General features: G+C 40.6%; 1 long non-coding RNA gene across 1 annotated transcript; it reads left to right on the plus strand.

Moving 5' to 3' along the window:
- The first annotated feature begins 1723 nt into the window (after nt 1-1723).
- Nucleotides 1724-12092, plus strand: LOC145334983 (uncharacterized). The gene is made up of 3 exons (XR_013885092.1): nt 1724-1786; nt 2377-2414; nt 12036-12092. It is a non-coding gene; the product is annotated as an uncharacterized LOC145334983 (long non-coding RNA).
- Nucleotides 12093-18396: the final 6304 nt, after the last annotated feature.

The following is an 18396-nucleotide window of genomic DNA, read 5'->3' on the forward strand; positions in this document are numbered from 1 at the left end:
AATTAAACATAATAATGTATGTTTGTCTGTCTGTAGTTTAAGATCTTGCTAACCACTGGACCTATATGGTTCTAGAATATTTAGACACTATACATTCGGAAACAGGGGAGCTAGAACAAAAATCTGCTTTGAATCTCATTGGTAATTGTATTCAAACAAGATTATGTTTGTAAGTAGTTTAAGATCTTGCTAACCACTGGACCTATATGGTTCTAGAATATTTAGACACTATACATTCGGAAACAGGGGAACTAGAACAAAAATCTGCATTAAATCTCATTTGCAGTTGTATTTACATAATGACTATAAAAGTAATATAATGTCTGTCTGAAGCTTAAGATCTCGGTAACCGCTGGATCTATATAGTTCTAGACTATATAGACACTATACATTCGGAAACAGGGGAGCTACAGCAAAAATCTGCATTGAATCTCATTGGTAATTAAACATAATAATGTATGTTTGTCTGTCTGTAGCATAAGATCTCGGTAACCGCTGGACCTTTATGGTTCTAGAATATTTAGACACTATACATTCGGAAACAGGGGAGCTAGAACAAAAATCTGCTTTGAATCTCATTGGTAATTGTATTCAAACAAGATTATGTTTGTAAGTAGTTTAAGATCTTGCTAACCACTGGACCTATATGGTTCTAGAATATTTAGACACTATACATTCGGAAACAGGGGAACTAGAACAAAAATCTGCATTAAATCTCATTTGCAGTTGTATTTACATAATGACTATAAAAGTAATATAATGTCTGTCTGAAGCTTAAGATCTCGGTAACCGCTGGATCTATATAGTTCTAGACTATATAGACACTATACATTCGGAAACAGGGGAGCTACAGCAAAAATCTGCATTGAATCTCATTGGTAATTGTATTTAAATATAAAAATGTCTGTTTTTCTGTCTGTAGTTTAATATCTCGTAAACCACTGGATCTATATGGTTCTAGAATATATATACACTATAAATTCGGAAACAGGAGTGCTACAACAAAAATCTGCATTAAATCTCATTGGTAATTAAACATAATAATGTCTGTTTGTCTGTCTGTAGTTTAAGATCTTGCTAACAGCTGGATCTATATGGTTCTAGAATATACAGACACTATAAATTCGGAAACAGGGGAGCTACAACAAAAATCTGCATTGAATCTCATTGGTAATTGTATCTAAACATAATAATGTCTGTTTGTCTGTCTGTAGCATAAGATCTTGTTAACCACTGGATCTATATGGTTCTAGAATATAAAGATACTATACATTCGGAAACAGGGGACCTAAAAAAAATTATGCATTAAATCTCATTGGTTATTGTATCTAAACATAATAATGTCTTTGTCTGTCTGTAGCATAAGATCTCGTAAACCGCTGGACCTATATGGTTCTAGAATATTTAGACACTATACATTCGGAAACAGGGGAGCTACAACAAAAATCTGCATTAAATCTCATTGGTAATTGTATGTGGTTCTCCTTACACAGTGAAGCTTCTTATAGTTCCATGGAAGGTTTATTGCTGTTTTTGGGGAGGGTACCTACGACCTACACCCTCCCAAGAGAAGAAATTACACCTGGAAAATATTTTTCACAAAAAAAAATTAATTTAATGTCTACTAAAACTAAATGGAATATGGGGGTTAAATTTACCCCCTACCCCTCAAGTGCTCCTAGAGGCCTTTTTAAAACTTTTTCTAAATTTTGTTCTATTTTTAGTATTTGGGCCTAACTTAGAACACTTGGATTTGATAGAATATGTTGTTGTAGATCTATTACAGGTGCTATTTAACATCTATTTTTCATAATTTTTATTCCAGTATGGCTTCGTAACCGTTTAATATCCGCTGGATTAGAACCTGTTTAAAGCCATAATAAAAATCATGTATCACATCGTATTACTTTGCATTAATGAAAAATTTTCTGTAACTCGATGCTATACATGATTTTTAAGTATGGCTGAGAACCTGTTCTAATCCATCGGATATTAATAGGTTTCGAAGCAATAATGTTAATAACCATTATTTGATTGTCTATTGTTGCTTTACTTGTATCTCTTACTAAAATACCGTCAGACTGGTCGTTTGTCTTGCTTGGACTGGCTTATGGGGGAAGAGGACGTTGAGCTAGTACTTGCACTAGTCAAAAAAGCTTTAAAGTTTTTGTTCGTTGGCTTAACACAACTTTGGAGACTTTTATCAAATTAAGATTAGTTGGTTTATTAAGTTAAGTGTTTTTTTAACCATTGATTTTAAACTACAAAAAGGGTAGTAATTTTGTGTAAAATCATTAAGGATGTACATCTATTTATCAGCCATTGTCTTATCCCTTTAGATCTCTGGTTATATAACTTTATTTTAATTATTTATAGGTGAAATGGAATTCGTTCATAAAGAAGAGTTTCTATAGGTAAATGTGGTATTCGGCAACCGTGAGCCATGCATATGGCACCCCTGACCGGGGTTCGGTGGAGGGTCAATGGCCCTCCCCCGAGTCCTGGGGAAGAGGTCTGACGACCCCCTCCCTATGCCTAGAATTAATGATTGAATCTGTCATGTTTTATTATGGTTAACTGTATTCTTAATTCCCCCCACCCTTTCCAGGGATGGGGGATCATTATTGCCCAAACTGACTCTTGTATATGTATTTTAATGCTTTTAGGTTATGATTATTTATTCCTATCCATGTAGTTATTGTTTGTTGTATATAGCTTTAGTATCCTTTAAACCTTCAATAAAGTGACAACTGAAATAGATGTTGATTATTATCTAGTGAATGCTAGAGAAGCGTAGCTTCTCTATAGTAAGGTGTCCACGTCTGTCACACTGCCGTAATCTAATTGAACTCCGGTGTCTGCCATTTATCCTCGGCGGATACCACAACTTTTGGTGACAGCTGTGTGAGATTACGGCAAACCACAAGTGTAGAGCAGACGCGCATCTGAGGCCAAGGTACTCCCAGCAGTGAAACTGGCAAAACTGACACAAGCAACCTGAATTACCCACCCTGGACAGCAAAGTCTAACTCTGCATCCGGCAGTTGTGGAAGCGAGACAGCGAAACCTGACAAAGAACCGCGAGAAGCGCCGACATCTAACGGAGAATTGAGCTCTCAAAGGGCTGAAACAGGCCTGCGGACCGGCTGAAACAAGCCAAATAAGTGTAAACGGCTGAAAATAGGCCAACTTTACTGCAAGAGATAGCAGGATCCGAACCAGTGGCGCTAGCAGGACGGGACATTCCCTGCCGCCATCAGCCGGATTTGGATCAGCGGCGCTAGCAGGACGGGACATTCCCTGCCGCCGATAGGCTGAAACATGCCACATAGCTGCGAGCTGCGAGCCAACATACGAGTGTAGTGCACCAAAACAGAGAAAACTACGTCAACTCCAAGTATCCTGAGAGGCTACAACGCAGCCGCCCATCTAGAAAAAAACAGATATTATATCACATTTGCAGGGATTACCACCCTGGTGTGATGGCTAAACAATAGATTTATGAGCAAAGATTGGTAAACAAATTGTTGTGTTGTGATAAAACTAAAAATAGAACAGGCTTGGATTTATTGTGTATTGTGATAACAACTAAAAATAGAACAGGGTTGGCAAACAAATCTGTTATGTAATTGTGATAAGGACACAAATAGAAGCTAAATGTAATATAACAAAGCCCCTGATATACAATCTAATCACCTCAAGCCTACAGCACAACAACAATACACCCCTTATTCCAGAGGAAAGGGAGGAGCCCACTCTCCACTGAAGGAAATACAATCAAGGTGATATAATAGATAAGCCTAGGATTAAGGAGAAAAGGCACCATTACTTCATCACACAGTTATTTCAAACCCACAGCACTCCCCCCCTTCCTCACAGGGGGAACGGACGGATTTACCCCCGTCCCCTCACGCGCTTCCCCCCTCCTACCCACACTAACCCAAGTCCGTCGACGGTGTGGAGCTAGTGACCGGGAACACAGAGCGCCATTTACGGACAGCGCAACGGAGTGCGGCAATATCATAAAATTCAACGGACAAGCGGACCAATGAGAGAGCGAGTTGAGGGATAAGTGCGCGTTTTACCCGTGTGCGCGGATTTGACGGTGCGTAAGCGCGTTGCAAGGACGGGAGATTTCACACACACACACACACACCGGAGCGGAGCTACTCCATAGCATATAACAGGGATATTTTTAGAAAACAAATAAAGAATTCTAAGCTCCCTCCCACTAGCTATAGTGTGATAGAGGAAAACCAAATCAGTTCTTGACAGCAGTTCAGACCCTCAACATCTATCTACCCCTACCAGCCTACTCTACCACCTCAGAATCCAACTAGTGATAAACACAGCTAAGCTATATTATTGTAACTAAGCTACCAACCTAGTGATAAAAACAGTGTTGGCTGTTAGGCTAGAAAGCCTCTAGTGACAAACCATTTATTCTATTTACTTTATAACTTTGCGTCCCGCCGTTGAACCGTTGTCCCGATGGAACAGCCACAAGCGCCAGGAGGTGACCAAGCCCCAGGATGGCTCCAGGATGACCCTCAGCCGGCTCCAGCCGAGTACCGCAAGCTGATGCTGAGTAACCTGCCAGAGTTTAGAGGACCGCCCAAGCAATCCTGGAGTTCACATATCCGCAGACTCGAGATGTCATGGGCGGCTTACCGCGTGCCACCCTATGACTCCCTCAACCGCCGCAACGCCCTTTTACTATCACTGGTAGGGCAAGCGGCGGAAATGGCGTCCCATCTGTTTGGCGAGGCAGGCCAAGCCTTGACCTACGAACAGGTCAAGGCCGAGTGTGAAATGCTATTTCGTCCTGCTTTTGAATCCAAAACGCTTAAACAAGCGTTTAGGGATTACAAGCAACACTCGACAGAACCTATACAAGCGTACATTTCCACTAAGTGTGCCTTGTATAGGGACGCCTACAGCCATGAGGATCTCGAGTTGTTGGTGGACGAATTAAATCGTGGAATTCGTAATGCCAATGTAAAACGCATCATGATGGGCCATGAAATTACGAGTGTACCTGAGTACACTCGAAAGGCCATGTTTACCGTCACCATGATTACTAAGCAACTGAAGGAAGGTGTGTGCTTAGTGGACTCGACCGACGGGCTGACTGGATCTGCCTGCATCCAGTTGCCCCAATATGACGAGTCGGAGCCAATGGAGATTGGCGCCTTGGCTCCGGGTCTCCACCAGATGGGGAGGGTCGCTCCAGATGACAAGGTTCCAGGTCGCTGCTTCCGCTGCCAGGGGAGAGGCCACAGAGCTCGAGACTGCCCGACGCCGATGGAAGTTAGCCTAGAGGAGAGACGCACCCAGCCACGCCGTGACCGTTCTGCCAAGTGCGAGCGTTGCCACTACGACGGTCACACGGCGGCCGAGTGCAGAGCTGACTGGGCCCAGGTAGCCAGCCGCAGGCGCACCGCCGACAAGGGTGCCCCTCCAGGGAAGCCCAGCAGAGTGGCCCACATGGAAGGGAGCGCGCCCCCAGCACCACCGCAGCAAGCAGCCGCGGACCGAGCCGACGGGATGCCGCAGTTTGGGACCATTCCAGCTAGGATCAACGTACTGGGCGGCGCGGCTGAACCCAACCGGGTTGGCCTGGGCTTCAGTCTCAACCACCTGGGGCCGGAGCTGGTGCAACCCTACAACATCGCCGAGCCAGAGGTCCTGAGGCCCCAGCCTTTTAGCCTCAACATGATGGAGCCTGCTCGGCCGAGCCTGCCCAGCAAGAGTGGAGGGACGCTACCCAGCGTCACTGAGACGATGTACGGGGAGGCCCTGGCGGCCGCTGAACGAGAGAGGCAGGAGGCGCTAGCCAGCGCATCAACATCGATGTATGGGGCGCCACCCGGCGCCGCCACCTGTGATGACTGGGGGGTGCTATCCAGCGCCTCCCACCTGACGTCTGGGGCGACACCTGTCGCCGCCACCGAGATACCTGGATCCTGGAACGAGCCAGCCTCCAACCTGGTGCCTGGGGCGACAACCGTCGCCGCCACCGAGAGACCTGGATCCTGGAACGAGCCAGCAGTCCCAGAGGAAGGGGTGACACCCGTCACCCCCAGCCAGCCAGCGCCACCAACCTGCAGGGAGAGCCCAACTATGTACCATCCAGAGCCCCCTGCCAGCCGAAGGAATCCAACTACCCAGCAGCCCCAGTCGAGCCAGGATAAGTTGAATTTGATAAATGTGTTGTATCCAAGCCATTGTAAAACCCCAGCCTTGCCTGTGCCCCCTGCACCAGAGGCTGGGGAGATTGAAATTTGGAAAAATAAGTACTTGCCTGTGCCTCATGCACCTGAGTTCCTAGGGCAGGGGAGGGACATGAGTAAGGGCGAGCCTGTGCCACCTGCACTTCAGCCCCATGCCACTGGGCATGTCTTGGACCAGGGAAGGGACCACTTGGGGCTAGGGGAGCCGACACCCAGGCAGGTGCCAGTCGCCTGCCAGTCTGTCATTGGGGAGGGTATCGGGGTGCCCCGGCCACACAAAGATAACGCTCAATGGAAACTTGTATCTAGCCAGGAACAGCCCAGCCGTGTCCAGCCCCAAGAAGCAGCCGTGACCCGAGCCGAAGATCCCCAGCCGCGTGTGCGAGGTAGATGGCTGCTTGGAAGCTTCTCTCACTGGTGGATGGTCCTGTGGGGCCTCCTGCTGGCAGCCGTGTGGCCTACAACCAGCTACGTCCTGGTGGGATGGGACTGCGCCAACCCCACCCACGTCACAGCCTACAATAAGGAGAAGATGTGTAACACGGAACCCTTACACCAGGAGGTGCCCCTGGGCCATGAAGTACACGTCCTGCAGCAAGTCAAGGTGAGGGAAACAACAGGATACAGTTGCCAGCTCACTGTGTCCCAGTGGACATTCAGGTGTGGGGTATGGGGTCACCTCAAGGTGACCTCGGTCCCCACCCTCATGAGGCCAACCAAGATAGATCCAGAAACGTGCCGAGACCTGGCCAGGAACCGTGTCTACACGCTGCCAGGCAAGACCCAGCCACTGACGTTCCAACTGAACCATCCCCTGTTCTTCACCCTCGATATGGTGGGCGCCCTCGTCAACAGCCCCGAGGGGGTGGGTTGTGATGGGGAGGACGTCCACTTCGAGGGCCAGCTGTACCGCAATGAATTAGTGCTCCAGGAGCGACGGCTGCTGGTTAAGGAAGAGACCTATGTAGTAGAGGATGGACGGGTGGAGTCCCAATCTGACCACCTGACCTTGGAGTGTCCCCATTCAGAGCTGTCCTGCATCACTGGGGAAGCCACCTACGTGTGGGATCACCTGGGGAGAGATTGCCCCTTGAGGCTGATTCGCAGCCTCCAGCCCAGCCTAGTGATGGATGCGTTCCTGGTTGACCATCAGGCCCAGTTTTTCATCAACATGACCAACCCCACCTCAATAGTGAACTGCAACTTTGAGGCCCATGCCACCAACCACCCAGCATTGTTTGTGGCAGCTGACCCCGCCGCGGCAGCGCTACCCAGAGTATCGGCCAGGGATGTGGATGTTCCCCTGCAGGCCCAGATACATGCAGGTTATATTGGATTTACTCTGGAGAGCCGCATGAAAAGCACAGCAGCAGAAGAAGTGGTGGCCAACTGCTGGAAGCTCCAGCAACTAGACCCGGCCCACCCGGTGCGCGTCCAGGGGAGCACGTTCTCGGTGCTGAGGGGAGATGTCCTGCTCCAGCTGACCTGCCAACGCAACAAATATGTTGTCCGTGAAAGCAAGGAGTGTTGGGACAAAGTGCCAGTAGAGCCCACAGGGTTTGTAGACGCTGTGATACGAGTGTACAGCGGCCACGCCACCAAGATTCCCTGCTCCTCCACCTACCCCCTGACTGTGCACGCGGAGGAAGGCTGGATAGAGTTAACCCCCGCTCCTAAGAAGAGGCCAACCCCGCTGGATACGCCCAGGCAGCTGTTGACAGAACCCTTGGATGACTTCAGTTCAGGGGGTTTGTATTCGCAGGCCGAGTTGGATGACTGGCAGCAGCTGCTGGCGTTCCCAGCATATAAGAGCGCCATGCTGACCGGCCTGTCCTATGGGTCATGCGTTCAGCAGGGCAGCTGTTCGGCCACAGGCGACCAAGGGATAGTGTCCTACAACATCGACCGACTGGCGGAGGAAGGAGAGGCCGCCCTGGATGTCTGGGCTGGGTTCAGACAAGCTATTCACGAGTGGGGAGATGGCGCAGCCATATTGTGTCTGCTGTTGTTGATCCTCAAACTGCTGGGGGACCTAACCATCATTTCCCTGGCAGCAGCACAGGGAGGCGTCCGAGCGGCCTTGAATGCGGTGTCACAAGTGTTCCTGTACCATCCAGCTTTGTATAGGAAGGCCCTGGCTAGAGCCAGGCTCACCCATGCCAAGTCCCGGGACTTTTCAGTAGACTGGGATGCCATACCCATCGGCCGGGAAGCAGCCGAGGAAATGGTGTCTATGCAATCCACCGATAGCGGGCATGACCGCCCAGGTAGGCCAGGACCGCCCTCTGGCCGACCCCGCGGCCCCACGGGAGGGCAGGCCGCTGCCCAGACGGTCAACTTGGCCGCCAGTGCCCCAGCCGCGGCCAACAACAACCAGCATGCCCCACTGCTGACTGTCCCAGCAGCAGCTGTGCCACCTGCCAACCTGACACCTGCCGGCGTTGAACAACGTGTCCAACCAAAGTCAGCCTCTGCATTTTACCCCACTTTGGGAGCCCACCAACCCTGAGAAACACTCACCACTAGGATTCCATTGAATCATTATCGCTTGTACATATATATTAGCCTTAAGGAAGCGGACCGAAGGCCTCAACCACTGTCGGAAGTCTGGTAGGGAATCCTCTCCCAGCCTTCCGAGGGGAGAGTTGTGGTATTCGGCAACCGTGAGCCATGCATATGGCACCCCTGACCGGGGTTCGGTGGAGGGTCAATGGCCCTCCCCCGAGTCCTGGGGAAGGGGTCTGACGACCCCCTCCCTATGCCTAGAATTAATGATTGAATCTGTCATGTTTTATTATGGTTAACTGTATTCTTAATTCCCCCCACCCTTTCCAGGGATGGGGGATCATTATTGCCCAAACTGACTCTTGTATATGTATTATAATGCTTTTAGGTTATGATTATTTATTCCTATCCATGTAGTTATTGTTTGTTGTATATAGCTTTAGTATCCTTTAAACCTTCAATAAAGTGACAACTGAAATAGATGTTGATTATTATCTAGTGAATGCTAGAGAAGCGTAGCTTCTCTATAGTAAGGTGTCCACGTCTGTCACACTGCCGTAATCTAATTGAACTCCGGTGTCTGCCATTTATCCTCGGCGGATACCACATAAACAATAAATTCAGTAAGGTTCATTTGCTTCTAATAATAAGAACCAACTAAAAGCGGTTTTAGGATACTTTTTAAACAAAAAAAGTATTTCAAAAAGAATATTGGAACAAATAAAATAATAATAAAGTTCTATAATATTTTTTTTCAATCGGCTCAGTGGTTCCCGATATCTTAAGCTTCAAACATGGTATAGACATTTACCATAATGACTCTTAATTTAGCCTCTCTTAATTAAACATTTGTAACATTTGCTTGAATCAATAAAGTATGAAACATTATGATATTTTTTTTTAAAATGCTTAAATCATCAGTATTTTTCATTGACTTAGTTATTTATCGCATCGTATTATAGAAAACATTCCGTAGATATCAAAATAACAATAATTAAAAATAGTTTTGATAGCCCAGAGGGACCGAAGGCCTAGGCAAAAAAACTGGTGTAATTTTGTAGAAAATTGTCTTTAATACGATGCTATAATTGATTTTTCAGTATGGCTGACAACCGGTTCAAATCCAGCGGATATTAATATGTTTCGAAGCCATACTTCTACATAAACCTATTTTAGCTCTAACCCCATGGGGGCTCTTTTGCTTATCTACCCTAACTCAAAATAGCATCAAGACTATCTTTTTTTTCTCTAAAAAGTTTACTAGTGGTCCATATGCAATTTGTGGGATATCACTCAATTATTATTTGTTAATCTTATCCAAAGAACATAAAAAAAGTGGCGCAGTTTCTCTTAGAGTGCCTAGTGGAGCAAAGAACATCCCAGTCTTTTAAATATACGGGGGCAGGGTTTTGTGTTTACTATATGTCAGTTATAAGTTAGGCAGAGCAGATATAGACCCCTTGAGGTTAAGGCTATCTATCTGCAGGGGTAAGGCATGGAATAATAGTTATTTATTATAATATACAACTTATCATGAATATTAAAATGAAAAATTAAAAGATTTAAACCAGTTGTGTCAGCCCCAATGTTCGGCTCCTCGATCAAAACTGGTATCAAACTTTATGATTTTTATTTTAATATTCGTTGAAATTGTCTGTAATACTAACATGCTAAGCATAAAATTTCAGTATTGCTTAGAACCAGATCTAATACTGCAGATATTAATTGGTTTTAAACGAATGCCATACTAGAACCCCCCCCCCCCTTTATTTTGATCGACTAGGCACTTTTAGGAAAACCGCCATCTACTGAAATAACTATTTTCAGGCAATTCCTGTCATTTTTATGCTATTTCATCTTTTCAACGCTTGTTTTCACCCTCAGGAACATTATTATTATAATACTTTTTATACATGTGACAATTAAAATAGTATTTTATAAGAAACAAGGATGACATTATACATAAGCAGCAAGGAACAAAAAATAATAAATATAAATATGGACCAAGAGGATTTAAATAGCAGATTTTCAGAATTTTACGTAGTAATAAATCAAGAAAAGGTGTATTGCAAAAAAATCACTAAACCTTTTACATTTGTTCTATATGGATTTATATTTTTTTTATAACGTTACAAACTGATGGACGGTCATAAGGACAAAGTGAGTTATAAAGTAGCTGCGCTACTAACAAGGATGACAATATTCATAGATTTAATTAGTTGAATACTTTTTATAACTGTGGCAATTGTTACAAAGGCTTTGCTTTCAAAATTAAATTTAAATCTTGTATATTCATGCATATGTTAAGCCTCTTGGCCGGTATTGGTATGTGGTTAAACAAAAATTTAGATGTTTCCTTGCTACAAAATATAATGATCGAATAATGACGCCAAAAGTAAGATGATGTCTATGTTTATGTCTGTCTGGAGAATTTCATTTACTGCTAATTAGGGTTGGGCCGGATATCCGGTCTGGCCAGTTATCCGGCCATTTTCAATATCCGGCTGGATACCGGATATTAAAACTATCCGGTTACATGATATCCGGCTGATTTTTTACGCCGGATATCCGGTAAATTGCCGGATATCGAACGTTGGCCAGATATCCGGCCGGAATTAAACATCAGGCATTATAAATCAGCCGGATATCAGGTATTCAGTAACCGGCCAAAAAAGTATCCGGCCCAACCCTACTGCTAACTCGATTAACTCACATTAAAGCTTACCATAGATCTATGGAAGGTTTATAACTATTTTTTAGGAATTGCCCTTTAAAAAATAACATACTTTTTGCTTTTTAATATAAATTGAAAGTAGAGTGACGACTCCATACGACTTCAATTAAGTGTCCCTTGGCCGGCTTGTTGCCGCTTGTATAAATTAATCTAATAAAACAAAAAGATATGTTGACTTGACATCTTGCGACCACGGATATTAACTACTATTAAGGACAATTTAAGGCCAGTTTTATGCTATTTAAGCAATTTTTAGCATTCAAATTCTACTTTTGTTTCTCTTCTATTTAGGACAATTTTAAGACCATTTTTTTTACTTTTTAGGCAGTATTTATGCCATTTTTTACTATTTAGTCAGGTATTATGCCATTTTTTTACTATTTGGGCAGGTATTATGCAATTTTTCTACAATTTTTATACTTTACATTCTACTTCTGTTTATCTACTGTTCTATCTATTTTTTAAACCCGTTATAAGGCCATTTTTTATATTTTTTTTAAGGCAGTACTTAGGCCATTTTTCTACTATTTAGACACATATTATGCAATTTTTCTACTATTTAGGCAGTTTTTAGCATTCACATTCTACTTCTGTTTCTCAGCTGTTGTTTTTGTCTGCAGGATAATCATATTTTAATTAAATTGGATATTTTTTCAGTAGCGAAGCTTTTCTATAATTAAAAGTTGGTCTGTACGTCTGTGTGTAACAAATAGCTCTTTTCTTAAATTCTTTGTTTTTAGGTCTTTTTTTACTTAAAAATTTTAAACGGCTGTTATTTTCTTATTTTTGAAGCTAGAAGAACATTTTTTTGTACAGAAAATGTTTATCTTTATGTAAATTTTACATTAGAAATATCAAAATATAAATTTCAGCGGTCGTAGCTGTACTTGGCAGCTGCCAGCCGCTGCAGTCGGCAGCGGATCTTTATGAAATTTAATTACGCTATGTAGACATGGAAGTAAAGCTTAAGTTTAAAATTTGAAATCTCTAAGTCAAAAATTGCGGCCATAGGAGCCTTTTAAAGATTTCTGGAGACCTGGAGGATCAGGGCCTGCAGGATCATACCTGGAACCTGAAAGTGACTTGAACACATGTATTTCATATAAGGATGTACTACTAGAGGATATTTTAGTATTTTGGTATGATAAAATGCTTTGTTTTAGTCAAAAAAATATTTTTTACTTTTTTCTACTCATGACTAACCCTTGTTCCCTATATAACCCATCTTAACGTAAAGAGCACAATCACACTAAAAAATCCCCATCCCTTCCTTATTCTTATTTTATTTCAAAATAATATGGAGAGGTTTTTTTTGTACTAGACTAGCCACTTTGAGGGAAACCACCATTAAAACCTCAATTTTCTAAAAAAAGTTAAAAGTATTGATATAAACGATGTGATACAGACCTCAGCCAGTTCTCTACAGAGATTGCATAGGTCAGTGAAGAAAGTAGCTCCAACAAAAATTCTGACGTCATAAAAATGAGGGGTGGAGAGAGGGGAAGTGGGAAAGAAAGCCTCTAAAAAAAGATAGATAATCCGTCATTTTTATGACGTAACATGATGATTTTTTGAGTAACTTTTTTCATTCACATTGCATAGTGAATTCTAGTCTGAGCTCCGCTGCTATGACTGCTGCTAATACAACCAACTCGTCCTTGTTATTTGGAGAGGTCAATAATTCGTCTACATTGTTCTTTGGCGAGGAAGGTTAGTATTTATTCCCAAATTTATGCACAATTTTTTTAGTCCAAGATGGTGGGGGGGGGGGGTAAAGTGGTGATAACCCCCCATTTAAAAATTAAATACCCCCCCCCCCCCCCCAAACAAAATAAATAATCCCCAACAAAAAAATTTTACTACTAAATATTTATTAGTATTTCATAATTAGGTAGGTACCTTTTTACATTATTTAATTATCCCCCCCCCCCAAATAAAAAAGCTTGGACGCCCCTGTGACAATACCTATATCTTTTACTAAATTACATTTTTTGGTCCTACGACAAACGCAGGAGTCCCAAACGTCGGAGTGGAAACTTAACATAACCTAACCTATTTTAGACCATTATATAGGTTTTTTAAATGCCTAACCCCTGCGGGGGGCTTATTTGTTCATTTATATCTTAACCTAACCTAATCTGTATAGAAATACTTAATAAAATTAATATTATAACACTCCTGTGTTTGTCCACTCCGACGTTTGTGACTTCTGCGTTTGTCCTGGAACCCATTTTTTAAGTACATAAAAAAACTTAAAAATATCTTTATGAACGTACTATTTTATATCAATTTCAATTTTTAAGTACATTTCTTTCTTATTTTAAATCCTAAAATAATAATACATATTTTTCATTGCAATGAAAAAAATACAATTTAAAAATTTAAAGAAAAAATGCTTTTATTATTCTAACAAGGATGATAACACGTAGCGAACAAAGAAGATAAAGTGCATTAGTAGTAACAAAGCTAATCTATAATTTGAAATTTCCGTCCGTCTGTCTGAAACGTTTTGGGGAAACGTGATTTTCTCAGTTCCTTTTCAAGATAGACGCCTGAAATTTTCAGGTATCAAATATGTTTCCATTCTTCATATTTTCACTAAGTTTCGTCAAAATATATCAATTATTTGGGGTGCTAGATCAATTCCTAGACTTTTAAGTTTTCATGATTTTCTCGAGTCCTATTCAAGATAGAAATCTAAAATTTTCAGAGATTGAATAAGTTATTCTGCATACCTCTATAAAGTTTCATTGAGATTATTTTATGAACAAATGTGTCATTGTATTGTATTCAAGAGAGAGAGAGAGAGAGAGAGAGAGAGAGAGAGAGAGAGAGAGAGAGTAGAGATGTTTATTACACTAGTCCCCAAAGTTTTATTATAACGTTTTCTTCGTCGTTGGCTTAACAACTTTAGTTATGTTTTTATTTAAGGATTTTTTATTCAGAGATTATTTCGAAACCATTATTCTACATAAAATAAAAATTAAAAGTATTAGATATTAAACCGTACTTTTAACCCTTACAGATCGGGCCCCAATTCCCACCTTAATAGATCGGGGGGGGGGGGGGTCATATTGACCCGCCCCCCTCTATCTCGGCTCCTGTTATAGTTAGAGACATTTTTTCTGTTGGTTCATGTGCATAATTACAGAAAATTACTTTTTCTAGTCATAGCGGTCAGACCGCTCCTTAGCCGCTTTTTAGCAGCCAGCCGCTAAATATTAAAACAGCTGTAAAGCGGCAAATTTTCAAGCTAGGATCACCAAATTTTAGGTGGAACTTTTATTTTTTATAACAAAAAAAATACTTTTTCTGATCATCGCCGAAAAACGGCATATAACGGCATATTTTTGGCGGTTACGGCGGTTGGCGGCACCAAATAATATTTTTATCTGTTTCTGATCACAATAAAAGACTACATAAAAAATTTGGTTGGTCTATAGCTGTTTTGAAATTCGGCGGCAGGCAGCTTACAAACGGCAAAATTACAGGTAGGAAATAGAAAAATCGGTCAAAAATCGGTCAAGGAGTGGTCAAACAGTCATGACCTTACTACTCATGGAAGTTTATTATTGCTCAAGGATGTACCACAAAATTTTTAGGTCTCTGTAATAGAAGCCAAGATATACATGATATAAGTCCATATTAAAAGCAGGACATAAAATCGGTCAGGAAGCGGTCAAATGGAAAAAGGGTCATAACACCACTATTCTCAGATGTACATTGGTATCCCAGTATTCACCAAAAAAAATTTAGGTCTCTATCTTATACACAAAAGTCATAATGAAGAAATTAAGATTTATTTAGAATTTTTTCTAAATTTGGTGCCATCTAACTGACTTTGACCGGACGCCACGACCGACACAGACCAGATATCCTTGTAAGATCAACTCTTGCCGGCGTATAATTACTAAACTTAAAAAGTCATGAAGTCACAACTCTCTATCTTACCTACAGAAAAATGACATTGAAAAAACTAGAGGGGGGGGGGGGTCAATATGACCCCCCCCCCCCCGATCTGGTAGGTTAAGTTAATATTTAATGAATTAATTAATTTTCTGTAGATGTAACATTATTGGTTGAAAAGTTTGTACACTGAATGATTCAACTTACCAGTTAAGATTTAATGACTAATTTTTTTTAGAAAATGAAAGGTTACGTTATATTGGGTATAGCATGGTTAGGTTTCCAGATGTATAAACCCCGCAGGGGTTAGTTAAAGAATAATACACTACACGCTATATCTCCAATTATTTTTTAATGATAAGGGGGTAGGAAGTAATTGATTGACAGGCACTTTATGCGAAAGCACAAACTAATTATACTTAAATAGAATGCATTGTATGGAAGATGATTAAAGTCCCTTCACAGATTATGACGTCATACGAAAGAATAGCCAATAAGAGGCCAGTAATTGACCAATATATTAAAATTTATGCTGGTCTCTCATTGTTTTTTATCATATGACGTCATAATCTGTGGAGGGAATTTAATCATCTTCCATTATGGCTGGACATATCTAGATTTTTAAAAATATGAGTTCAAATTTATCCAATAAATGCAATTGTACTTTTGGATCTAGTGCAGTTCACGGTAAAATGTTCCAGATATACCGATTATCTAATGGGTATTTTAAACTTTAAAGGGGGAGTTAGGTTGTGCTAAAATTTCGTAAAATTGTGACAAAACGCATAGTATAATTAAACGCATATTTAATAACAGTTAGATTTAAAAATCGCTTTTGATCGAAAGCTTTCTAACAATTTTAAGGAATTTTAGCACAACCTACATCCCCCTTACTCAATAACGCACAATCATCTATTAGCGCACATAAATACGATAATAGTTATTTCTTGCATTGTTTTGTAAACAGCTTTCTGCGAATATAAAATGTACAATTTTATTATTAAAACCAGTTTTCTTAGCCCCGAGATGCCGAAGGCACGGGCTAAAAAAACTGGTTTTAACTTTATGATTGTACATATTTCTATTCGTATAAAACTGGATATAATACGATGCTATACATAATTTTTCAGTATGGCTGAGAACCAGTTATATTCCACCAGTTTGGAAGAGATACTGAAAAAAAGACTTGTGCGTGTTTTCTTCAGTCAATTATCTTCTGTGAATAATTGAATTTTAGCTACAGATTAACTAAAGGCCTTGTTATGAAGTTCATGACAATGTGTAAGAATAACATTTGTACATTCAGCCCTTTGTCAGCTAGCAGCCTTTAAAGTTCATAGATTTTTACCGTGAACTGCATTATATCAGTACTTTTTATTCGCAATGATCATAATTAATAGAATTGATTTAATTAATTTGCAAGTGATGACCTCGATATAATCTAGTTAGGTCCAATTACTAATTGATTTTTATTCAAAGATTTATTTGTCATAAAAAAAGAGTACAACTAGATCTATAGTATTGATTTATACACAGATAACTACCTGCCAAACTTTTCCATTGACCCTTTTTTGTCTGTTTGCAAATTGTTTTCTGCAACTTGGCCTTGTAAATATTAATGACATTATTTGTTGATTTTAAAAGACCCAATTGAGAGTTGGCACAAGGTCATTGGGATGTGGACATTCAGTTAATTAACCCCTTCCCTGATTAGTGTTTTACTCTAATGTACAACTAAAAGTATGAATAAGGGAATTATTATAAGTAAACTTAGAAGTTTCTAGCGACTACATCAGAATATAAATGTATAAGAGTCGATTCAAAATTGTAAGTAAATTTGTTTTAAAACTGCTTGATACAAAATAATGTTTATGGACATACTTACATTTTAGGACTTAGTTATAGAGTTGCTTCGCTTGTAATATCGTACTTTGTTGTCCCAGGAATCAGTATACAAAAAAAAATCAGATCAATCGGATAATTAGATCATAAAAATTTGTTGTTAAAAAAGTAAAAAAAATCAACATGTTTAAAATGGACGTACGGACATTTTGGTAATGATTATAGAGTTGCTACGCTTTCTAAATCGTATCTAACTACTGCAGGAATCACCATGCAAAGTTTAAAATCGATAGGACAATTCTAACATGCCTAAATTAACGAAAAAAGGTATCCGTTACGGACGGACGGACGGACCGACCGACCCTAATTATAGAAAAGCTTCGCTTTTAAAAATGATAATAAGAAGGGGGGGTATTTTTTCTATTGGTAGTAAATAATCATATTAGTGTAATACGTTATTTTAAATTGGGGGTTGGGTTTTTTAATTCTCAAAAGCGGGAATCTAAAGGGATAAGACAATGGCCGACAAATAGATGTACATCTTAATTAATAATAGACAAAATTACCCCTTCTTTAAATTAAAATTATGGTGAAACGTTGGAAGACTAAATGCAACCAATCAAAATTTACCAAAGTAGTTGAGCCATCATATAAGAAAATGTTATTATAAAACTTTGTAAGCTAGTGTAATAAACAGCCCAATGTACCCAATGTAAAGGGAGGGAGGGGACATTGGACTGTTTATATTTCAAGTCCCCAAAGTTTCATAATAACTTTTTTTTATTCGTTAGCTTAACAACCTTAGGGACTTTGATCTAATTTTTATTAATAATGTTTATCATCATTGGGAATGTACATCTTTTATTTGCCATTGTCTTATCCCTATAGATCCTTGATAATTCATGCTAGTTTTGTAAAATAATGACAACTAAAAACCTATTTTGTTTTGTTTTTAGATATAACAAGTACTATTGGTTCTTTGCTACTCAACTATACTTCAAACTTATTTGGTAAGATTAATATTATTTCTGGTTTGGGGTTGGGGGGGGGGGGGGGGGGGTAACAACACTCCCCCTCTTCTGTAAAATTTTTGCCTGTCATTTTATTACTTATTTTTTATTATTATAATAAGATTACTAAAGCCTTTTTTATGAAGATATCTTAAAGGTTAAGACA

The sequence above is a fragment of the Acartia tonsa genome, chromosome 13 (genome assembly GCF_053477335.1).
Source record: "Acartia tonsa isolate MP-2025a chromosome 13, ASM5347733v1, whole genome shotgun sequence".
NCBI lineage: Eukaryota > Metazoa > Arthropoda > Copepoda > Calanoida > Acartiidae > Acartia > Acartia tonsa.